This window comes from Molossus molossus, unplaced genomic scaffold, assembly GCF_014108415.1.
Source record: "Molossus molossus isolate mMolMol1 unplaced genomic scaffold, mMolMol1.p scaffold_m16_p_5, whole genome shotgun sequence".
NCBI lineage: Eukaryota > Metazoa > Chordata > Mammalia > Chiroptera > Molossidae > Molossus > Molossus molossus.
The window spans coordinates 18,015,448-18,041,582 of record NW_023425388.1 but is presented as its reverse complement, the minus strand read 5'-3'; positions in this window follow the sequence as shown (position 1 = coordinate 18,041,582).

Here is a 26,135-nt window from a genome sequence, read left to right as displayed (position 1 = left end):
GATCTTGGCTATTGTAAATAATGCTGCAATGGACATAGGGATGCATTTTTTGATTTTTATTTTAAATTAGTGTTTCAGGTTTCAGGTTTCTTAGAATGTATTTTCAGAAGTGGGATTGCTGGGTCAAAAGGCAGTTCCATTTTTAATTTTTTGAGGAAACTCCATACTGTTTGTTTTCTGCAGTGGCTATAACAGTCTGAATTCCCACCCAGGGCACAGGGTTCCCTTTTCTCCACATCCTCCCCAACATTTGTTGTTTGTTGATTTCTTGATGATAGGCATGAGGTTGTATCTCATTGTGGTTTTAATGTTCATTTCTCTGATTATCAGTGACCTTGAGCATTTTATCATATATCTATTGGCCATATCTATGTCCACTTTGGAGAAGTGTCTATTCAGGTCTTTTGCGCATTTCTTAATTGGATTGTTGTTTTGTGTGTGTGTGTGTGTGTGTATGTGTGTGTGTGTGTGTTGAGTTTCATACTCTGGTTTCTCTTCAGATCGTATAAATCTTTCACCTTTTGTTCTTTATTATTTATGTTAATAAAACTAGTGTGTAGATTATTATTGGACATATAATAAGTACTCAATAACTATAGATTGGATAAATAAAAAAGTTACCACTTTAAATGAAAATGTATATTTCAGAGTTAGATTTTTAGCTACTAGAGGAGTTAAGCTTCCCTCTCCTGGTTGTCTGCCATCAGTCAGTGACACACAGGGAACAATGTGTGCAGCACAGTAGTGAATGTGCTTTTATAAATCAAACAAACACATTGATTAATTGACACAATATTTAAATTAAAGTCGAGGGTCTTCCTTAGTCACTGTGATGTAAGTGTTGAAAACATTACCATAGTCTCAGCACAGCATTCACTCTAACATAGCAATTCAATTCAATTTAATCAATTATCCTGTGCCTTCATAGGAAATTTTCCTTCTAGCTTACCTGTGCTTCTCCTAAATATTCTTTGTCACACAACTACATTCTGAGCATTAAACACAATAATTTAAAATAAAATACCATTGAATAGCACGATTATCTTTTGGAGGGGATCAAATATAATAAAATGTTTGAAAATATGTTTACTCCAGAGCAGGAATATTTTAAAAATAAGTTGTCAAGCAATAAAATATGCAACGTAAATTTTCATTAACTTTGAAAAATATTTAATAAGAGTAGTGAAAATTATACTATCTTCATAATTATAGTCATGAGATTTTATCTTAAGAAAATTTTAAGAAAGTAAAAGTTATATGCACAGAGATGCCAATTACTACATTATCAAAAATAGTGAAGCACTGGGAAAATAGTGTTAGTTAAGTGAATATGCATAAGTGGATAGAATATTATGCAACATTTAAAATGATAAGTGCACTATAAGTAGAATGTTTACAATACAATTTTTTAGCAAAACAATGCAAAGTGAAAAATTATACGTTCTCTCTGATTAAAAGTGCTCAATTTGCCCTGACCAGTTTAGTTCAGCTTTTGGAGCATCAGCACTCAGACTGAAGAGTCTTGGGTTCGATCACTGGTCAAGGGCACATACCTCGGTTGCAGGTTCGATCCAGGTCCTGGTTGGGGTCATACAGGAGGCAACCAATCAATGTGTCTTTCTCACATCCATGTTTCAAACTCTCTCCCTCTCCCTTCTTCCCTCCCATTCTACCTAAAAATCAATGAAAGAATATTCTCGGGTGAGGACTAAACATAAATAAGTAAATAAATACAGTGCTCAACTGATGTTTAAAAAAAAAAAAAGTTGAAAAGAATGTTATATTCAAATTTCAAAAAGATTGCCAAATTCCAAAGTGCTGATTTTCCCATATGGACGATGATTGGGTTGCTGAAACTGCAACAAAGATGGTTTGGAAGAAGCAGAATTGAGTCACCCTCAGGAGAAGTGGGAGGGATGACTCAGTTTCCCTCACTAACAGAAGAAGCAATGTAACTTTTTTTGCAAGCAACCAGCTAAAAATCACCTTGTCCAAAGGGTGCATATCTTTATATTAAGTGGTAAAATATTTCTATTTTTGGAAGATTTATCTATTCTTTGTCCCCCAGGGGGAGGTTTAAAGTATATTATCAAATATATGATCATCATATGATCTAATTAATATTCATATTAAGATTATCTAAACTGCACATTAATGAATAAATCCAGATAAGGCCAAATATATCTTGGAAGCAAGTTTTCATAAGCAAAGTGGCTGGTTATTCACATGTGTAAGAAGCTAATTATTTTTGCTCTAGTGTATGATTTAAAATTATGGCAGTCAAGCAAAAATTCTCCAAGAGGAAGAATATAGGTTTTTTTGTTTGTTTGTTTGTCTTTTATTAAATGATTCCATTTTAAAAAATAACAACGGAGCTCACGTAATAATAGCTAACAGTTCTTAAACCCTTACTTTTGCTAGCCACTGGCTTTTGTGTGTTATCACAGTTAAATCTCACAAAATATTATTGCAATAGATAATGTATTTATCTCCATGTCACTGAGGTGAAAACTGAGGTTTAAAGAGAAAAAATAACTTGCCTAATGTCACACCATTTCAGAAGTCAGATTTTATTCTTTGAAGAGCAGCTTTGTACGCAGTAGAATTTATTGTTGATAAAGTTATATTCTTAATGAACAAAGGCATCTGAGGCTAAATTCAATAAGGCAGTAAAAATGTGCTTAGATCATAGAATAGGGTTTCAGTGGTATATGACATCTGTCTCAAAATTTCTAAGAAAAATATTGGAATCCATATGAAATTATTGCTATCTCATCATATATATATATATATATATATAGATAGATAGATAGATAGATAGTGCTTTCTATGAGCAAAACTATTATTTTTAGATTAGTAAATATTTAGTGATGAATGGAACCTTTGCAGAAACGGAAGAATAAATTTAGGATGTCACACTCTTCTTTATCATATTGCTCTTTCCCTTTCCTTCATAATACTCAAATTTGTAGGGAAATGCTGAATTCCCATGCTACCATAACTAAGAAATGTAAGAACTGGAATTTGAACACATGGGTGTTCATGATTTCATGTCTGTGCTTTACTTATTGGTGATGTGAAAGGAAAGATTCATAAAGGTACATAGAAATAAGTCATATCAATTGTTAGTAGATTCAAATGAAGGGGTGGAGAAATAGCATTGGTCACCAGAGGCCACAAATTTGAGGAACATATGACAAAATCATTCACTTTTATAGGTAGATGGCATTGGGAAAACCAATTTTAGCCAAAGCTCTAATCGTCTACTATGACCAAGATTTTAAGTAGACAGAGAGATGCTTTTTAAAACAATCTGGTTTTGTGCTGGCTGTGTAGTTCAGTTGGCTAGAACATCAACCTGATACACCAAAGTTGTGGGTTTGATCCTCGGTCAAGGCACATACAAGAATCAACCAATGAATGCATCAATAAGTGGAACAGCAAATTAATGTTTCTCTTTCTCTATCTCTCTCCCTTCCTCTCTCTCTCTCAAATCAATATATTTTCTAAAATCTGGTTTCTATGCAGTGAGAATCTGTATTGCATATAACAGAGCTATGGGTAAGGATTTAGGGAACCTCATGAATTTATGCATGAATTATAATGGAATCCACAAAAAAGATAACATCTTCAAGATATAAAGAGAAAAAAATGAAGTCAAGAAGCTCCAGTTTTGCACACTGCATGCTCTCTATCTTAAAGAAAATATAATACTTGTTAAGCTGAGAGGTTTGTTCAGATAAGCTCTAATATATTGCTTTTTCTACCATAGCGTAAAGATCTTTTCAAGTCCTTAAGCAAAGAAATATAAAGACTGAAGGCTTTTTTAAATATATTATTTTGAATAGAATATCCTAACCCCCAGAGTTAGAGCTCTATCTACCAGTTAGAGCAGATAACTTAGAAAGTTATTCTACGAAAATCAACTTTTTCACCACATGTTCTTAATTTTGTGATTGGCATGCCAGTTTTATTGTAACACATGTGTTAACATTTGTTTTGAAAGAAGCAAAGTACTTATGAATCAAGTGAAAGCACACTCTTTCCTTGTTTTGACATACCATCTGTAAATAGAACCTAAGGCTCTTGGAAACCCTGTGTTCTTATTCTAGGTAGGAGGAAATGAGACATCAGGGATTCAACCAGGTGTAGTAAAAACAAAGGAAAGATCAATTTAAATGTTAAAATGTATGAAGTCACAAGCCTGTCAGCTATTTTTTCCAGTTACTATACTTTTATTTCCCCAAGCTTATATTTATCAACCTTCTAGTAAAACCTGAAGAAAGCAGTAGACATCTGCAGTGCCATGTTTTGGAGTATTTCGGGATGTTGGTTTGTGAGAACACCTTGTGGGGAACTCCTGGATATCATCTGAGGTTGACCCCCTTTACCAGAGCGCAGGGATAGACCCGAGAAAAGGGCACATCACTCCAGATTTGTAAGAGGCAGGTTTAATAAGCAAGGCTTGTCTTGGGTGATCCTCCAGATGAGTAGCTTTCTAAACCCACCTGCCTGCCACAGCCTTAATACTTTACAGAGAGGTCTTCAGTGAGTTCAGTTACACATATTCAGGAAGCCTTAACTGGTTTAGTCGTGTACCTGCCCAAATAGTCTCCTCACCACATCTGGGCTGTATGCTTGGGCAGCTTCTTAGAGTCATGGGGATGCGGAACCTCCCAGGTCCAGTTCTCCAGTAAAACCAGCAGTCATGTTTTTGTCCTTTTTTTTCAAAACCTCACCCAAGGATATATTTTTATGAATTTTTAGAGAGAGAGAAAGAAAAATACTGATGTGCGAGAGAAACATTAATCTTTTGCCTCCTGTCTGTGCCCCCACCAGGGACTGAACCCATAACCTAACTATGTGCCATGACCAAATTGAACCCTCAACCTTTTTGTGTAAAGGAAAGTTGCTCCAATCAATTGAGCCACCCAGCCAGGGTAGTCACGTCTTCTTGATGGCCTTTCCTAACAGGGGAGCAGGGGAAAGTAATTAAAAAGACAGCCAAATGTTATAAAAAGAGTTGAACATTGTAGTCACAGAGCAGAGGTAGAGTATAACATAGCAAAAAACTCATTCCTTAGGTCGATTACTCAACCATGAGTCACAGAGATGTTTCTTTAACTGGGAGACTAAATTCCATCTTAATCAAGTGATGGGGATTTCTGACTTTACTTGTTACATAGGGAGAACATAGAAAAAACTGAAGAGACCAAAATTTTCAAACAGCAGCTAGCTGTACCTTTAACTTGCACTCTGAAACTATGTGGCAGATCTTCGTGGGGACCAAACTATCCATACCTCTCCACTTCCTTTGTGATGATGTCCCACCATACTGTAATTACCTGGGAATGAAGAAGACCTCAGTGTTGTGGGAAAATGGTGAAAACAAGGTGATAAAAGTCAAGATAAAATAGGTAAGGAATTTGAATAAGGAAGAAATGAATAAATCAAAAAGTGGAAAATAAACAAAGTAGTGAACAATGAGTAAATAATGAAGCATAAAATGGAAGAGACAAAACAACGTCTTATAATGTCTCTCTTAACAACTAGATACAGTACACATAAAAATGATAGATGTTTTTGAAGAGACAGTAATCCTCATAAACATTTGTGCATTTCTTGAAAGAGCAAATGAACTAAAACATTTGGAATCGAATGCATAGTCAAGAAGGGAGTAGGGATTCTGCAGTCGTGTTATTAACTTGATCAATACCCATAACCAAGTAGGCAATTGAACGCCAGCTTCACTCTCAGTTCACATCAGTGCTGGTAATCTACTGATTGTCAACTAACCAAACAATTCAAAGCTCCACTTCTTCATCTATTGAGTAAACACACTCTCAGCAGCAACACTGACTTTACAGAAGTAGTTTGATTTTTTTTTTTTTTATCCTCACCCAAGGACATTTTTTGTTCAGATAGAGTGGGAGGGAAAGAGAGAGAGAAAGAGAGAGAGAGAGAGAGAGAGAAATCAACACGAAAGGAACACATCTAGTGGCTGCTACCAGCATGACCCAACCAGGGCGGGGGACAAAGTGCAACCAAGGTACGTGCCCTTAGTGGAAAGCAAACCCAGACTCTCAGGGCCGCAGGATGATGCTCTAACCACTGAGCCAAACCAGCGAGGGCTGATTTTTTAAAAATTATTTCTACAAAAATGTCCCAGTCTGAGTAGACCATGCCATGATATATAATGTTATTTTGGACATGTTATTGATTGCATTATTTTGATACTTAGTCATTATGATAAAATTCTCTTTAACTAATCAAAGAAAATCTGAATTTTCAAACTGATCATACTCTGCATGTGTTCAGTTCATTAGATCCATCATTTATCCCTTTGTGGTATGCCTTCCAGTGCCTTATGGTGCCCTCCACTTGACGGTGGTCTTTGCCTTCTCTGGTCAGTGGAGTTTTAGCAAACATGCCATGAGCTTGAACAGTGTACTTGGTCACTTTGTCTGTTTCTTCCCATCTGCTGTTTGACAACAAACCATCCCTGGCTTGTCCTTAGGAGACATTCTAGCAAGACCAGCTGGCAGTTAGCCGATGACCAGTGATATGAGAAAAGTGCACAGTTAAAGCAAGCCAAAACTCTCCATGAGCTACATGCATGTGTATGTTCGAATATCTCTGACATTTTATGTGTTGGGGCATTGTTTGTCTCTCTTTTTGTTTTTTTCTTTATTGATTTTAGAGAGAGAGACGAAGGGAGAGGGAGAGAGATAGAAACATCAATGAGAGAGAACATCTACTGGCTGCCTCCTGCACACCCCACACTGGGGATCGGGCCCACAACCTGGGCATGTGCCCTGACTGGGAATCAAACTGGTGACTTCTTGGTTCATAGGTCAACACTCAACCACTGAACTACACCAGCCGGGCATTATTTGTCTCTTAAATAATTTATTGCAATAGAGAAATGATACAATATTTTAAACTTTTTTAGGTACAAACATTCTATTATTTCACTGGGGATTGGCAACACTTTATTATTATATAAAGACTGTCTTCAAGTAAAGTAATATGTTTGACTCTGAATCATTTATTTTTCTTTCTTTTACATGAGTAGTTGTTAGCTAAAAACTGTTTTTTCTTTTATATTTAGCTTTCTTTCATTTCTATGTTTTGTGTGGCTCTTTCAAATAATATGTAGTAAAGAGGATAGTGACTGTTATAGTAAATAGAAATTCTTATGGTTTATATTGCCTCACTTGTGCTACTTGTAATATGTAGAAATCTGTGCAAGTAACATTTAGAGACAAACACAAGTTAGAGGCTAGTTACCTGCTTCTAATTTAATTTTATATTTTTTTTCCCCCCATAATTCACAAAATATCCAAATTCTCTTAGCATATTTCCTGTTTCATAAGGCAACATGATCATGAGTATTCTAGCTGGAGGGCCGAATTATGTAAAGGAACTCCAGTAAAATAAGTACCTTGTCAACAAGCAGGCTAGGTAGCCCCTTCAAAATTCCCTCTTGTACCTTTGTGATTATATATTTCAATGGGATACCCAGGACAGTGATCTTTTATTTTAAGTCTGCCCTGTACTATGAGTTGGAGTTAAGAGAACCATTAGCCACAACCATAACAAATACACCACCAGAAAAAAAAACCCAAATGTGCTTGACTCCTCAGCACACCTATACTACCTGAGATAGTAGCAGCTGTAAGGGCACAGAAATGTTGCCACCACCTTGTGGTAACTTTTGCCTAGAACAAAGGGTAGATTAACCTGCATAAGCAGGTCCAGGAACAGTGCAAAGATATAAAAATTTAGATAAATGCTTTATCTAAATAAATAATATTTTAATGCCATATATATTTTTATAAGTTGTTTTTTACTGATATTAGAGAGAGAGGAAGGGAGAGGGAGAGAGAGAGAGAGAAACATCTATGAGAGAGAACATTGATTTGCCTCCTCCTGCACGCTTCCCACTGGGGATCAGCCCAAATCTGGGCACGTGCCCGACTGGGAATCTAACCACAACCTGTTGGTGCATGGTTCACACTCAACTACTGAGCCACACTGGCCGGGCTAATGCCATATATTTTTAAATATCAAAATTAGTACAAAAATCAATGATGAACAAATCTCAACATTTTACATTTTAAGTATTGACCATATCTGATATTGCTGTGGGTTCCCAGAGTTCCCACCTTTCCTGCCTAACCATCACAAGGTCCTTCCTTATCTGTCGCCTATGGGAAAATGTGTGCAGCTGGTGTTAGGTTGTTCTCATGTATATATATAAAAAAAAAACCCCTGAAATTATTGTATGTGAAGGATATGATGTCTGATGTCCCCCTGGATCTGGATCTATTCTTCTTAAAAATTTAGTTTAAAATTCTTTGACTCTGACATGTTTTCCCCACCAAGCTTAGTTGAATTGTCTTTTTGCTCATATTCTGATTTGTATTCAGCTAGTCAGTTTTCTTTATTTATAGTGATTTCTGATCTTTGACTTTTAAAGGTTAGTCTGTTTACTCCTTGTGATTACTGATCCATTGGGACTTATTTCTAGCATCATCCTTGTCTTCTTGTGTTTTTGTTACATTTCACCAGGGTTTGCCAGAAGTCATGGGGAGAACATTCCCTTTGGGGTTTGTGTATTCTCCAAGAATCCCGTTTTTGCTTTATTATTGGTTTGGGTAGATACTTTACATTTTTAAAAAATTCAGATCAGTTATAAATTTCAAATATTATTTTTAAATATTTTATTTGACAATTTAATTGTTTTTAAAGTGTTACCTTCCCTAAAGTGCTTCTCAAATTGTTCATGTCATAACATACACAAAAAGGTTATAATTATGTGACATTGGAAAACCACAAGTAGGCTAGTTGATGTTGGAGGCAGCTGGCCTAATACTTTCAATCTTGTCCAGCTAACTAGGTACCTGGGGAGATACATATTTTTGCAGTCTTTTAACCCATTTGTACGCACTTGTAACTCATTTGTGGAAAACAAGGTTGTAGCAGCAAAACCTGAATTATGAAGCGTTGTTTTATTTTAGTTTAGGATTTTTTGTTCATCCTATTGTAATCTAGAAAAGTATTCTCTACTTTAACTGAAAAAATACCAGTAACTAACAATATTTTTCTCCTGAAAAATTCTCAACCAACTCCAAATTTTATATTGTCATTAATTCAATTTAATAACATTTTAAGTCACGAAAATTTTAAAAAACCATTGTTGTTCTCACATGCTTAGTAGACAGCAAAAAAAAAAAAAAAAAAAAATGACTCGTGCAAAAAGTGATGTGCGAGCTATATGGTAACGTGAGTTCTGCCCAGTGCATTTGTCAAAGTCTAGTTGCTCTCCAGGTACAGAGATAGCTCTGTTGTTTCCCATGGGTATATGAGCAGAGCACTATCTAACACCAGATGAAAAATAAATGTACCTATTCAAGTGAAGAAGTACAGCAAGTACATCTGTTATTTATGACACCAATTATTTCATGAATTTGCTGCTTTGTTTTCAAAGTTAAAATGACAAACAAGGGCCTAGTATGTTTCTCTCTGAGCCATGTCTATGTATTTAAATCACAACGGAAACTAGAAAGATTCATGTGGATAATTCAAACCAAAAGTAACATTTCACCTGAAATAAGGGTAAATAAAAGAGAAGGAAACACAATTTTATTTTCCTATGACTTATTTCACTCTTGAATTTATAAACAAAGATAGGTAGTGAACTGAAAAATTCTGTTATATGTGCTTTCTGAAATGTTGTGTAATTTAATCTTTTCTCTCTCACTGACAAACACACACACACATACACAAATGCACACTTGAAATTTAATATCTGTATGAGGATACTGAGGCTCAGAAAGAATTGCATGAAGTCACATAACTAAAATACACTGCTGAATTTAATGACCTTTGGGCTGGATTACAAAGAGATATTCATCTTACCTTGCCATGTTATATCATTGCAATAGAAATTTTACATTGGATTATGGTATATCACATTATAATGCAAAGATCTCTCATAATAAAATATATTTGATATTTAAAAATAATTATGAAATTTTTCTTAAGACACCTTCAATATTTAGGTATTGCTATTAGATTTAAATATTGCTAATGTTTATATGTTTAAAATGTTCAGATTTTCCTTTATATTTAATTAATTTCTATTAATGTAACTTTTGTTTACATTATGTTAATTAACATTTTGCCTTTCTAAGAGAGAAGTTGAATTGTTGTATTTAAGAGTTAATTCATACAAACCATGTTTTAATTTGTATTAAAAATATCTTAACTTTAACTTTTTCTTAAAAAGTTGTCATTATATATAAAATAATACAAAAACGCTGAATTTTCTAAAATGTATCTCTGCTAAACTATTCTATTATGGTATGGTATCCTCCATGAATCGTCAGCTATTTTTTTAAGTTTACAGGGAATTGTCAACAATATGAGAGCTTGTGTATATAAACATATGGCAGGAGCAAGAAAGAACATAGCATTAATTTATGTGATATTAATTGTTTACATAAAGAGTAAAATACTATATAAAATAGGGTAATGTTTTCAATATTATTATTGTTATTTATCATCCAAAAGGCCATTTTCTTAAGCATTTGAAACAAAACATGTTTTTGTCCACCTGTCCTGGTCCTGTCGCGTTACCTCAACCCACTGCTGTGCTGTCACTCACAGTGCACAGCAAACTCGGCTTTACAACCGCTCATCCAACTTCCTCTTCCCTGTAAAAACGTTTCCTTTTCTTTATTTCTCAGGACTTGCTTGGGTTCACCATTAGACCAGGTGTCCTGAACTGCAAGTATTTAAGTTCTTCAATAAATCCAGTTTTCTGGAGAAATATCTGGCTATTTATTTAAGGTCAACACCTGGGAATATTACCCTTAACTAGAAAATAGGGAAGAGGAAGTTGCAAGAGCTGTTATAAACCAGAGTTCTTCCTATTGGGCACCCGATCCACGTAGGGTAGGAGAGCTCTCCCTCTGGCCTCCCAACTTCATTTTCTTTCTTTCTTTATTTTTTAATGATTTTTCTTTATTGATTTTAGAGATAAAGGAAGGATGAGGGAGAGAGAGAGAGAAACATCAATGAGAGAGAACATCTATTGTCAGCCTCCTGCATGCTCCCCACTGGGGATTGGGCCCACAACATGGACATGTGCCCTGACCAGGAATTGAACGGCCGACCTCTTAGTGCATGGGTCAACGCTCAAACCACTGAGCCATACCGGCCAGGCTCCCGACTTCATTTTAAATGAGGTTTCTGTTCATCAATTTTTATATAGTATAAAGGCAGTGACTAATGTATATGCAGATTTGGAGCCAAGGACCAAAAAAATATTACTCATGGTCACTGCTGAGTGATACAGCTGATGGCCTAGAACATGCAGAAAGACCAATTATTGCTCAGCAAAATTTCATGTTTGATATCCTAGTGAAAGGATCAATATGTCATTAGGAGGAAAGTAAGAATTTAGTGGGACTTTCTGACAGGACTGTAAAGGTCTTAATACAGAGATGACTAAGAGACAGTGACACTGAATCCAGGGCCACACCTCGCAAGAGAAAAGCAGTTTCTTAGGAGAGGACAGCGAGGTGGGGAAAGGAATGGAGCAGCTGCTGACCACCTCAGCTCATGTGTTTTTCTTTGACGACTGCCTTTAGGACGGCTGTCCCTCCAGGTCTGCCTGCAAGAGCAGGTGTTTTCCTAGACTGTTGTTTTATGTGCATGTCTTTTTATCTCACCTAAGTAGCCTCTCCAGTTTCTCTTTCACATACTTCTCCTTAGTAGAGGAACCAATGAGAAGCCAAGATGTGACCTGAATTCTTACCACTGTGGCAAAGAAACAGATGTAGTTCTTCAGAGCTTTCTAATATGCAGTGGACTATGCTTTTCTAGACACCAGCGGTTTGTTAGTTTGTTTTGGTCCATACTTGGGACCAACCTACTTTACTTTCAAGCATGATTGGTATACCTCTCTGCCGTTCGAGAGAAATAACCCTTAGATCCCTTTTCCATTTCAGTGGAGATAACGATGCACTGAAATAGCTCTCAGGTGCACCTGAGAGCTTGACATTGCAAGGAAGTTTATATTTTAAAGCAAAGAAGTTACATCCCATTAGGTGCTAGTATCTAATAAATACGCGGTGCACCGAGAGCCTTCCAAAAAAAGATGGAGAGTTGGTGCATATTTCTAAAATTGTTTGACAGACATTAAAAGTGTCATAAATCACAATAAAATAGAGATGAAAACTTCATCTACAGTAAAACTCGACAAGTTCCCATTATCATCCCACACAGTCTGAACTATCAACCTGCTACAATAAAATTCAGATGAAGCTGAGAGATACCAGAAACCAATACTCAATTATGTGGCAAGTGGAAGAAATGCAATTCTAAGACTATATACAACATTACTATTTTTTTTAAAGTAGTTTTTCTTATTCTGAAGAATTGAACGCTGAAAACCTGGAGAGAATATTGGGAGCATAAAGAGCAAAACTATTTGGAAATCAGACTTGCAAGTGGGCCAGGGGTAGAAACCCATCATCAACAGCGGTGTTTCTCGGCTTTCTGCGTGTATCAGAATGGCCAGGAAGGCAGTGATTACTGCCTCTCCCTCCCAGAATTTCTGATTCGGTAAGGCTGGAGTGGTACCATCGCTAAAAAATTCCCAGGTGATATAAAGAACTGTTGGTCTGGGACTATACTTTGAACACCTCTGATACAAATAACTTGGTTGTCGTGTTTGGTATTGTTGCTACTGTTTAAAGGAAATTGCAGAATAAGGTTTGTAGAAAAATTGAGAGGAAGCTACAGATTTTTCTCATATAACCCCCTGCCCCACATATGCATAGCCTTCCCCATTATTAGCATCTCCCACAGAGTGGTACGTTTGTTATAATTGATGAACCTCATTGACACATCATAAGTACCCAAAGCCCCTACTTACATTAGGGTTCACTGTTGGCACTGTATACTGTATGGATTTGCACAAATATATATAATGGCATGTGTCCATCATTACATTATTACACAGAATAGTGTCACTGCCATAGAATGCCACTGTGTTCCGACAATTTCTCTGTACCTGCTCTCAGCCCCTGACAGTGGCTGATCTTTTTATTGTTGCCATACTTCTGCCTTTTCCTGAAAGTCACACGGTTGGACTCATACAGTATGTAGCCTTTTCAGATCATGTTCCTTCGGTTAGTAGTACGGATTTAAAGCTCTTTCATCCTTTTCATGGCTTCCTCGCTCACTTCTTTTCACCACTGACTGATTAATAGTCCCCTGTCTGCAGGTAGTGATGTTTATTCATTCACCGACTGACGGACCACTTAGTTGCTGCATAAATGACTTTTTAAAATGTGTTTCATTTTTGTTTTTAACCTAATTTCCCAAGGAGAAAGAAAATGGTTTGAAGACAAGGAAGTGAGCTTACCGTAATAGCTGTGGGAGGAGGGTGAGAAAGAGGTGAAAATAAAAAGCCACAGGGCCCCAGAAGAAGTCTGGTCTCACGTTGTGACGGCTTTGTGCTGGGTCAGCTCGGTTAGGCTGAACAGCATTCCCAAGACTCATGTTCCAGACAGAGCTGGCTATGAAAAACATATACATCGCCTGGCCAGTGTGGCTCAGTGGTTGAGTGTCGACCCATGCACCAAAAGGTTGCCAGTTTGATTCCCTGTCAGGACACATGCTCGGGTTGTGGGCCTGATCCCCAGTGGGGGGCATGCAGGAGGCAGCCAATCAATGTTTTCTCTTGATATTTCTATCCCTTTCTTCCTCTCTCTTCTTCTCTCTCTAAATTCAATAAAAATATTTTATAAAAAGAAATATATATATATATATATCAATACAAATATTCTACAGTGTAACCTAAATATTTTCAAATAAATCAATTTAACCAATAGACCTTTAAGCCTATTCCAAGTATTCCAAATTGGAAGAGAAAAATATTCTACAATGACATTCATAATTCTTCCCAAACTGTGCAGTAAATTTTCACATTTTTAGAAGGGTATTCAAAAGATAAATAAATACATTTAAAAATTACTATAATTTTCTCATACATTTTCCAAGGTAGAATAGACGGGACATTAAGTTGAGAGTGTAGAAAATAAAAAATAGCTTCCTCTGAAGGTTAGGAAAAGATGAACTCTTTAATAGTTTCCAGGCACTAAACAAGCTGGTACCTACCAATAAAGAATTAATAGTGAGCAAGCAGGAAATCAAGTAGCAAAGACCATGGGAACCTCTACAAAGACAATGCAAGAACCTAAGCTTGACCAGTTGACATGATTAAAGAAAACAAAACAAAAGTTTGTCACTGTATTGAACTCAAATTAAGTTTTGATCAAATTTTAAAATAATATTTCTAGAGAAAAATAGGGGATAATCAAAGACAAATTAAACCAATCATTCATAGAGTTTGGAATTAAATACATTTTATACTGTGCTTTTAATTTACTGAAGTCTTTAAGAATTCTTACTTTCTGGAAGAGACAAAGTATTTGAAATTGTCTTTAATTTATAGCACACTGTATTTTTTTTCTTGACATTTTTCTCCTTTTCAAATGTGAAAAGCAAACAACATAGAGCAGCAGAAAAAATTTGAAGATAGTTCAAATCAATAAGGTGTTACATAGCTTTTCTGAGGATCTCAGCTAATTCATCATTAGTCTCTCCCTCTCTTCTCTCTTTCTTTGACAGAGGTTGCCTCCTCCTTTGTCTTCCAATGACATTGTACATTAGTAATTTACTTAGACTCACTGAGAAAATTGAAGCCTTAGGTTGTATCTGCAAACCTAGTTTAAGACTAATATTGCATTTATCCAGTGTTTGTGTGTGTTCACACATGCATGCACGTGCATGCGTACACACACACACACACACACACACACACACACAGAACTATTTATCTAATTGTGTGAAGTGAAAAAAAAAACAACCAAAAACCTCTTTTGGGGCCATTACTTAACTGATCACATAAGACTAAAATTTATAGCAGAATTGAACTAGAAATATTTCAGGTAGGTTAAAAAGCAAACACAAAAACAAAACAATATATTTGGGACAAAGTATAGGTGAGATAGGATGAAGCTAAGGTAAAGAATAAGATGGATTCTGATTCTAGAAATGTTTAAAACTTTTAGAAGTCAATTGCCAGAATATTAAAGACTTTGAAAAAGCAAGCATTTGCAAAAATAAGGTCACCGCTGGTGACTTAGATACACATACAGATATATCCTTCAATCAGCTATTCTTAAAAGAGCTGCCTTATGTCTCACAAATTCTATCATTTTGACAATGACTTCTGAGATATTGCAAGAACAACAAAGAACACAGAGATTATATACATCATTTTTAATGTTCTTTTCAGTTAATATATGCTGTTGGTATAGCTAGTTATCTACTGTTTCTCTACTCCAAGCATCACTGACAAAGTAAGATACAGAAACTATGGAAGTGTTTAGTTACACTTTTGTAACAATTTGGCAACAATTTTTAATCCTTTACATCACAATACTAGAAGAATTTTGCTCAGGCTTGAGGGGAGGTACTTAAAGAAGACATGGCAAATTGTTTCAATGTTTTTTTTTTGTTTTTGTTTTGCTTAATAGTTGTAGTCTACTAAATGCCAGATGATTTATGGCCCTTCATATTCTCATTTGTGGCTCTTCTTAAATGTTACCTAAGCTGTGTGTGACTCTCTGACAACTTAAATTGCTTTGTGAAGAAACACTATTTAAAATAAAATCATATCATGACTGATTTGACAGAGGTATGTGGATGTAACAAGAACATCAATGGAATTGGTGGCTTTACTGAGAAAGTGTCTCATTCTAAATAACACAAGGCATGGAGAGCAGCCTAATTTGATCAAAACTTTGTCAAGTTGTAACTGTGCTACACAGGCTTTGATAAGTACCGGATACAATCGCCTGTGCGGTTATAACTGTGTATGTTTTCTGCATTTGGGAATTGAAATGAAGCCTTTTGCAAAATGCTGTCAGCCATGATGCTATATATATTTTAATATTAGGTATGTATTTGGTTGAAGAGATGGTTGACTGTAATCAAGTCGGTATTACTAAAAACAAACAAACTTGAGCCCTGGCCGGTTTTGCTCAGCGGTTAGAGCATCGGCCTGCGGTCCGGAGAGACCCAGGTTCGGTTCCCGCTAAGGGCATGTACCTCAGTTGCAGTTTGTCCCCGGCCCTGGTTGGTCGTGCAGGTGGCAGCCACTCGATGTGTCCCTTTCACGTCGATGTTTCTCTCTCTCTCTCTCTTCCTCTCTCTCCCTCCCACTCTATCTGTACAAAAGATGGAAAAATGTCCTCGGGTGAGGATTGAAAAAAAAACAAAAATAAAAAAACAAACAAACAAACGTGAAGAGATTCACCTGAAAAAAAAAAAAAAAAAAAGGCTATCCAAATGCTGTGATAGATAAACAAAGGACAACATTGTATTGTTCATTTTCAAGGCAACAGGACATCCTGGTGACATTTGTGTGAAACAATGCTTGCTGTCCCAACTTATGCAAACTCCAGGTGGAAGAATTCTAAAGCCTAATAGATGCTCACAATAAATTCAAATATAGTAACGACTCCTTTCTATTACCTTTATCCAACTGCTCTAGAGACCAAAAACTAAAATATGTGGTAACAGTATTTATAGAATAAGAGACTTAAGAAAATGTAGAATAACCTGATAAACACACACACAAACTCTCACAATAAATGTCCTTTAATCTGGACACATTCTTGGGTTGGAAGAATAGCGTGTGTATCATAATATGTGCTTATTGTTTACAGTTATATTTTTCTAGCCTGGTATACTAATTACTATTTAGAACACATCTTACAGGAAAGTGTATTAAATACAAAAACAAACTGTTTGCACAGAGTTTTCTTTCCTTTTATTGACTCTTTTTAAAAACAACATGTATATATTTTGGAGATTGCCAACATTCAATTACCCAAACCAATCAACAATCTGTTTATGAAAGTCTCCATTTCCCTACATGTGCTATAAATATTTTTCAAGAGGAATTCGGCACCCTCGATGCCTTTGATGGATTCTTTGGAAGTGAGCCTTCAGAATGTCCTATGTGTTTTGTTCTCAGCTACATATTGTGCCTGTGAAGTTAGGGGTCTGTGATTCTTTCCTTCCAACGATAGAGTTGGGAGTAGAAAAAATGAACCACAATAAGAATAAGAAAAGCACACATTTTGGACCACTCTAGAATACATGTCAGTATCAAGTGTTTTTAATGAGAAAAGCACTTTAAATTATTCTGAGTCCAAAGGAGTCAGATCATATCTGATCTCTACTTCTGTCCCACTCTGTGACCTTGGGTCCTATTTTACCCTCGTTTCTCTCCTTTGTAAAATGGAGATGAGAATACCTGAACTTTATGCTTACCTCATAGGCTTGTATATATACCAAGTATATTTATTGTCATTGGACTCTTTTTATGACTAGCACTAGTAGCAGTGGCGCTAGTACTAAGAGTAGTAGAAGTATTACTAATATTACTGTGGGCAAGGTGCATTTTAAACATCTCCAAGCTTTTAAACACTTTAATCCACTACTTAATCCACCTCAATCTATCTGATACATCAATGGAAAGGGAACAGGGAACGGGCAAAGGAGAGAGAGAGAGAGAGAGAGAGAGAGAGGAAACATCAAACAGATAAAAAGGCCAAACACATAATTTCTGGAAAAACAATGCAGCAGCAGAAGCCTGGGGAGGTCACAAAATGTGCCTACACCTCCCTGTCTCTTCAGTAAGTATCATTTCCCTGGATTTGGTGATGCCTGCGCTGCACCTGAATGAATGACCGCGTTCTCTGAGTGGACAGGTAGCAAAGCCAGAAACCCGCGTTAGAACCCGCTCACCCTGCGGGGAGGCTGGCACCCCCGAAGATAGAAACAATTGGATCTGACCCCGATAACTGGATGGGTTACATGCACCCAAACCATGCTCTTTAAAACAAAATAGTCAGAATGTGCCTCACAGGAGATAAATGGCTCCCCGAGGAGGGGCAAAAGACACATTGCTCTGTGAGCTCTAAAACATTAGTTACAGGAGAGGGAGATTCTATCCCTCGAATTCCCCGAGGGCAGGCGCTGGGAGCCGAGCAGCACGAGAATTCAGGAGCGTTTGGTTTCAGCGAGCATCTGCTGACAGACAGTAAATCCAGCGACAACTGTCACGCAGGCGGGCGCCCCTCTCCCTGGTGAGTGGGGGGGGGGGGAGACTTGTACCCCCTGGCAAAGCCGTCCTTGTTCCAATCGTGCAGAAGGGGGTTCAACACTGCAGGAGGGCGAAGGCAAAGGGGAAACGGGGCTCCCTGCAGAGAAGAGCCATTGCTAACAAACTTGTTCTATTTTGATGTAACTAACCCTTGTGACTTTATAATTTCACAATGTTGTATAGCATGTTTCGTGAATATTCTGCAACTTCTTTTTAGGAATCCGGATAAAAACGCTGCACGTGTCCACTGTTCCTGTCGAAAGGGAGAACGAAAGAACTGAGCCGCAAGACCCACAAGACGGATGGAGCTTCGGCTCGCGAAAGCCTTGAGGATGTAACTGCCTAGAGACAAACTCTGTTTCCACCCCAACGTGGAAAAGAAAGTCGTGGACGTTTCAGATTTACAGTTAGATCAAGGCTTTTTCTGAAGAACAAAATAACAGAATCCTTCTCTACTGAATGTATTTGTTATGTTTGCTTCTTTTTGTTGAAAAATATTTTTCTCTATTGATATTAGAGAGAGAGGAAGGGAGAGGGAGAGACGGAAACACCGATGAGAGAGAACATCGACTGGCCGCCTCCTGTGCCCCCCTACTGGGGATCAGGCCCTAACTTGGGCATGTGCCCCCACCCTGACCGGGAATTGAACTAGAGACCTCTTGGTGCATGGGTCAATGCTCAACCACTGAGCCACACTGCTTGGGCTGTTATGTTTGCTTCTTAAAATGAACAGAATTTTGGCCCTGGCCAGTGTGGCTCAGTTGGTTGGACATTGTCTCATGCACCAAAAGGTTCCCGGTTTAATTCCCTGTCAGGGTTGCAGGTTCATCCCCAGTCGGCAGGTCTGCATTGGGATCGATGTTTCTCTCCCTCCATACCCCTTTCTCTCTCTCTTTAAAAACAATGTTTTTAATCCTCACCCAAGGATATTTTCCCATTTATCTTCAGATAGAGGGGGAGAGAGAGAAACATCCAGAGAGAGGGACACCTCAACTGGTTGCCTCCCTCACAACCCTGACCAGGGCCGGGACTGAACCACAACCGAGGTACGTGCCCTGGACTGGAATCAAACCCACAAATCTTTGGTCCATGGGTGAGCTCTAATTGCTAAGCCAAATAAATCCGCCAGGGCACCCTCTCTCTCTCTTTAAAAATCAATGAAAAAATCTTTGGAAAAGAAAAGGGAAAAAAAAAATTTAACAGAATTTTGGATTTCATAAAACATATTTATATAGTAGATATAATAAATAATATTAATTAGTAAATTATTTTGAGTATACTGAATGAATGCTGAAAATACTACAAATAATAATTAATTACTAATAAAAATACTTATACCTAGGGCATTTCCAAAGCAATTTAGCTATGCAATAAAAGCAATGAAACTTGATACTGAATTATTGGATTTCCTTTAACTGAGAACTGCCCAAATTTTATTTACTGGGAGTCTTCTTGGATCTCATTAAAAAAACATCATCTCAACATGGACAAATTATTACAGGGTTATTCTCTGTCGAGGACTGATTTAAGGACAAGTTGGTACTGAGACACCTTGGAGGGAGTGTTTTTATCTCATCTGTAGCATAACATAATTCCCCCCTCTTGTAGAGGTAGTTCTAGTTTATTGTTTCTAACAATTGAAATAGATGATGTCCAAAAACTTGGAATAACTAAGGTTTGCCAAGGTCAAGAAGTATTTTATCAGTGGAGATTGCATGTGCACTGAAGAGATTTGCTGTCAGAGTTAATTTTTCTCACTGAATAGCCACACACACACACACACACACACACACACACACACACACACACAGTATTTAAATATTTGACTTTATCATTACCATACTGCATAGCATCATACAGAACTCACAAGTGACACTACTTTTGGACATTTCCCAGGGCATGAATAGCAACGCTCGTCATCGATAAAGAACACTTGCTAACTAATCACACATTGTCAAATCATGTGCCTGAATAAATTGCTCTGTAATTTTCTCACATTAGTCAAATTAGAATATGGAAATGCATATACTATTCCAGCCAGTTAACTTAATGGTAAGTGATATGTTTAAATCAATTATCTTAATCCAAACTTAAATGTGTCTCCCATTTGACCCAAAGATTTGAAAACATTGTATAAATCTGGATGACTGACTAATTTATTCCATGCATGGTCTATTTATATATTAAATGGGAAGTAATGTCATCAAAATTTATATATATTTGGTGGCATATTTTTGTGCAAGGGGGTATTATGTATAGAGGAAGTTCGTTCCATGTGATGCAGATATAAACTAAGGTTTATTGAGAAAATGTACTAACAGAGAAGCAGCAGAATGACCTCCAACTTCTAAACTGTCATTATTCTACAGCCTAGGTTGGACATAGATATTACGTGTACTCCACAGTCAAGGTTCTAGCAGTGATGCCTGCTCATCGAAATCTTTGTTAGAGAAACTGGTATAGTTGCCAAATTATAAAATCCATGCAGGAGCAACAGCAATCATATTGTCAGAATGCTACAGTCCAGGTGGTTGTACGTATTTAGTCTCCATGCTTCTCTTGACATACAGTTTAAGTTGCAAGAAAATATTGCTTCTGGCTATGTCATTTGTAACATATGCTTTACTAGACTCATGGTCTGACCTTAGAATCAGGCCATTATTTTTTGGCCCATGAATTTTTATAAATCTTTAATAAATCTTGGGGTGGGATGCCAGCAACACCCTATGAAGTTCAGACCATTAAGCAGAGTTTTCTGAAGCCCTCAGCATTGACACAGCCTTATCATTATGATGACTGCTGTTTTCCATTGGGTATGTTCATCCTGAAGGAAGGGTCTTTTATCAGTAAATCATATTGTATTTTTAAGCATGAAGACTTGAGGGCAAAGACCCATTGATCTGGTGGTTTTGCTAAAGTGGTAGTAGGCAATGTTGTCCCTGTGTTCAATGGTGGAGCAGCTGCCTGTTAAAAATGACAGCTAAGGCTTTGAGGGCCAGTATATGCCCTTAACTGAATATCCAATTATAGGACAAGCATATCAGATTTATGACACTAACTTTTTCTTTGTGAAACTTCTCTATTAGGGGCTAGGGAAAGTTTAGACATTTAGCAGCAGGAAGAATTATGGCGTCTTTTCGGAGAAAACTTTCAGTCTACAGTGACGTTGGTTCAGATATTTGTAATCTCCTTAAGTTTGAAGGAGATATAGGTCTCCAGGGGAGAGCTTGAGTTGTACGGATTGCGTTCAAGGCTCCTAGCTATGGACACTTCCATTCAAATGTAGCTATCTGCCTGATGTGTTAGGTAGAGTCTAGAATAAAATTTTCAGATGTGGGATGCATTTTCTCCCATAGCCAATAGGTCAATTCTATTTTGAGCCTTTTTACTTAGTAGTTCCTGGTTGCAGAGGCGATAACACAATCTTAGTATTTCCTTGTGTTACTCTGTATATGATCGACTGTATGGTGGGGCCTTGACCTTTTTCTTCAGTCAGAGTCACAGCTAGTCATCAGTGCCAGGACGGCATGCAAAACAATATAAAGAGTTTTCTCAGTAGAGGTCATTATCAAAAATCCATGACTGCAGGAAAGTATCTCTATGTTCACCCAGAGTATGTCTTGTACTAGGGTTGGTCTAACCCAGCTATTTTCATAGGTGTGCCGCAAGAATGTTTAAAACATGTAATACTTGACGATTTTAGTCAGAGGCATTGACCTCTTTTCCTTTAGATTGTCAAATTAAAAAATGACAACAGCCAACACAACAATAGCCATCCAGTGTGAATGAATCAAAATTATACCAATTTTTTTTTGTCAGAAGGGCAAAATATATATCTTTGGGTGTGCCGCAGAATTTTAGCAATTAGTTTATGTGTGCCCTGAGGTGGAAAAAGTTGAAAATCTCTGGTCTAACCCACTGATGACCTGTTCCTAGCATGTCTTTTCATATAATGGGAAACTGATTTTGGTGTACCTTCAGGGGCAACAGCAAAAATACAGCATCAAAAATATCTGAGGCCATGTGCTAATGCCAATAGTGGCAGCACAAAAGTCACCATAATGATGTCAAGTAAAATGGTAACTGTAGTGGCCACTTTCTTGTTTAAAGTTCTATAGTTCACAAGGACTTAAGCACCATTGGCTTCCACTGGCCAGTCAGGGATTTTACATGAAAGATAACCTTGGGTGGCACGGTAGCACTTCAGTCTACACTAATTCTCCTGTGAAAAGACTAAGAACTTATTTCTCTTGTAATCTGGGACATCCTTTCTACTTCACCACCCTGGCAAGTTTCCTAGGTAGAGACCACATTTGGCTATCATTCTACTGACTTTTGTTGAAGCCAAAGATGTGCATATAGTTGACTCCAACTGACTTGTCTAAACATTTGAGCACTCAAAAAACCCTTTCACCTATACAGGCTGTCAAATGAATAATAAATATACACAGACACAAAAAAAATTATAGCCATTTATGCCCTGTTATTCTAGGAAGATTAGGGATATTTGAAGACTTTGTTTTAATGGGAAGGAAGCTGCTAAATTATATCCCTAACCCTTGACCTGGCTCATCCCATCCCCATAATTTTCAAAACTCAAGTCCAAGTTTTGGTATTAGCATATCCACACAGAATTGCTTTCACTTTCTAAGCTCCAATCACAAAAGATTGTTTATCCTTTCATTGTTATCGGTCTCCTAGTCTTTGGCCAAAAAGACCATAGATTGTGCAGTTTTATCCTTATCTCCTCTTCTTGGTTAGTGAAGATTTTACTAGCTGGTTTTCCTTTTTGACAGATTCAACTTGGCTGCAAATACCCAACTTGCTTTGGTGTTTTAATGACTAAGAGACTTCTCTGCCATTGCTTCATCCCCTCTGAGACCTGGAGCACACATCCCTGAGGTCTTGATCGGTCCTGAGTTTGTGGAAGCCGTGGGCAGTCTGCCTGCTCTTCAACTCTGAACAGACATCTCAGCTGTTTCACGTGAAGCCCACGGGCCCGTGGACACTGCTGCTGCTCTGCCCAGCCTTTCGTGACCAACCACCAAGTCAGAGCACTTCCTGTTTACTTGTCATTATTCATAGGTGATAAAATGGCCAAATTAATCATCTCACTTCTAAAAAGCAAAAACAAAAGCATGTCACCAAAGTGAGCAGAGTGTGGCCTCTGGGGAGTTCCAACTGTCGTCCGAAGGGCTCACCAAAACATGGCACCCCTGCGTCCTGGAAGAGCTTTAACACGCTCTGTTGGACAAAGCTCACTACAGGGGTGAGGCACACCGCACGCTGTGCTCCTCATTATTTGACAGCCCAGGCCGGGTGGAGCCATGTGCACCTTTGCCAGAATTTTCAACCAAGAGGACATGCCTGGGCCAGCAGACTGAGCATGTGCCTGAGGGTAGGCTCCGTTCCCACCCTGTGTTACATATCTCCAGGGTAAGCCAAGAGGCACTAGGTAACATAAGTATGTTTGTTTGTTTCTAAGAAACAATAAATATATCGAAAAATGTCCAGGCTCAGGAATATAGAAATGTGTACATCAAGGACCATGCCTAGGGCTGCGAGGAGAGCTTTGCATGGCAGAAACACTGAGCCCAACCAAAGGTTCCGTCTCTTTGGAGAATACTTAGTCCAAGCAAGTCAGCTCTCTGCCCAACCACCAACATGGAAAGGAAATTATCCTCCAGAGCCATTGGTTTCTTATCATACATCTATTTTCTCCTGTATTTCCTATGACTGAGAGCAAAATTGGCACTAAAAATATATTTTGCTTGAGTTTTTATTTACTTCAGTGTATTACAAAGAAGTTTCATACTATACTTGACTTCAATATTAGTTTGTTTTTATACAAACAGAGCTTTTTCCATCTTTATTATTTTATTAAGCCCAGGTCATCTGTGATATATCAGACCATTTTACAAGGTATTGGGCACATAAAAATAAATAACATTGAGTTCCAGGCTTTGAGAATTTTAGAATAAAGTGAGACTCAGTCCATGAGGATGTAAGAACCACGAACTATACAGGGAATATATACATAAATTGCACAAATAACTTCAATACATTATGATAGTAGAAATATCTATAGGAGGCTGTTTATAATGAAAAAGAGAGTGATAGGCTCCTTGAGGGACAAAGGAGATGTCAATAAAGTCTTAAAAACAAGAGGCAACACTTGAAAAAAAGGTGGTATAAAAGGAAATAGGCACTCCTTTAGTCTGTTCAATCTACTGTAACAAACTACCACACACTGGTGGCTTATAAACAGAAGAAATGTACTTTTCACCATTCTGGACCCTGGGAGTCAAAGATCAGGGTGCCAGTGTAGGAAGTTCTGCTGAAGGCTTTCTTCCGGGTTCATCACATGACAGAAGAGGCTGGAGGGCTATGCCAGGTCCCCTTTTGTAAAGACAATAGTAGCAATCATTAAGATTCTTCCTTTATGACCTAATCACCTCCCAAACCTTACCTCTTAATACCATCCCCTTGGGGATTGAGTATTTCAACACATGGCTTCTGAAAGACCATATACTCTCAGACCGTAGCAGGCATTTTGAGGATGGATGTCGTTGGAGGTGGAGTTTTGGGTTAAGAAGCAGTGTGAGTAAATACATGGAACTATGAGAAAAGAGATCATTGGCGAATCTAACACACCCCATAGAATGCCTAAAGCATGGGGTGCAGGGAAGAGAGGGTGAGGAAATGTTAATGGATTAATGAATACAGAGGTGTTCCATTATGCCTGCCTCATTTTTCATTTTCGCCTAATTTTTTCAACTTTGAATTTCATGTACTGGTCAGTAACTGACAGATTTGACACAAGAAAGAGACTTAAATACAATTATATTTTGAAAGACTAGATGGGAGAAATATGAGGGGTGGATTAAAAAAACAAGTGAAACTAACATTGTGGAGACTGGTTAAGAATTGACAGAATGGCCCCGCCGGTGTGGCTCAGTGGATTGAGCGATGTCCCATGGACTGAGAGGTCCTGGGTCAATTCCCAGATAGGGCACATGCTTGCATTGTGAGCTTGATCCCCAGTAGGGGGCGTGCAGGAGGCAGCCAATCTATGTTTCTCTCTCACATTGATGTTTCTATCTCTCTCTCTAAAAAAAACAATAAAAACAAATTAAAAAAAAAGAATTGATGGAATGAGTTACAATTCCAATTTATCTGCAATTTCTTAGTCTTCTCAGATTTTAACCATTTGTAACTTGACTTCTGCTCACAATCAAACTCAACTTGAATGAATAGAACCCGGGAGCCAGAGTTCAACAGTGATAGTAAGACAAGAAACTGTGGAAGAAACAAGCAAATGAATATGCAAATTAATGCGAGGGGTAGTGTCAGAAGAAAATATGGCCCAGAATTTTTAAAACGCAGAATGAAATTCAGTCAATGTAAATAAATTAAACCTCAAAAGAATTATCATCAATTATGTCTAACTTAAAGAAATAGTGTTAAATAAAACATACACACTCACCGTATTTATGACCAACAAACACTCAGATGAACCAATTAAATTCATTGCCACAGTTCGATTGCAAGAACTTATTAAATAATGAATCTGCTATTATCTTCAAAGGTTTAAAATTCCTTCTAAAGCCCTAAGACCTTGAATTTCCTCTGAAGCTATAGACCATCTTCACCGAGGGGACTTTGATGTGATGAACATTTTGCAAGGAAGTATTTCTGTAAGTAGCATGTGTCCTTATTTAAGTGTAAATATCTATTGTGATTTAAAAATCCAAGGCTTTTATTAGTAAGCATTTCCTCAAACCTCCTCAGGGTCAGCAGAACCTCAGAAAGTCAGGTGCAGACTAATGTTTTGGCTCCCCCTGGAGGATTCTGAGATGTCACAGAAATCATTAAA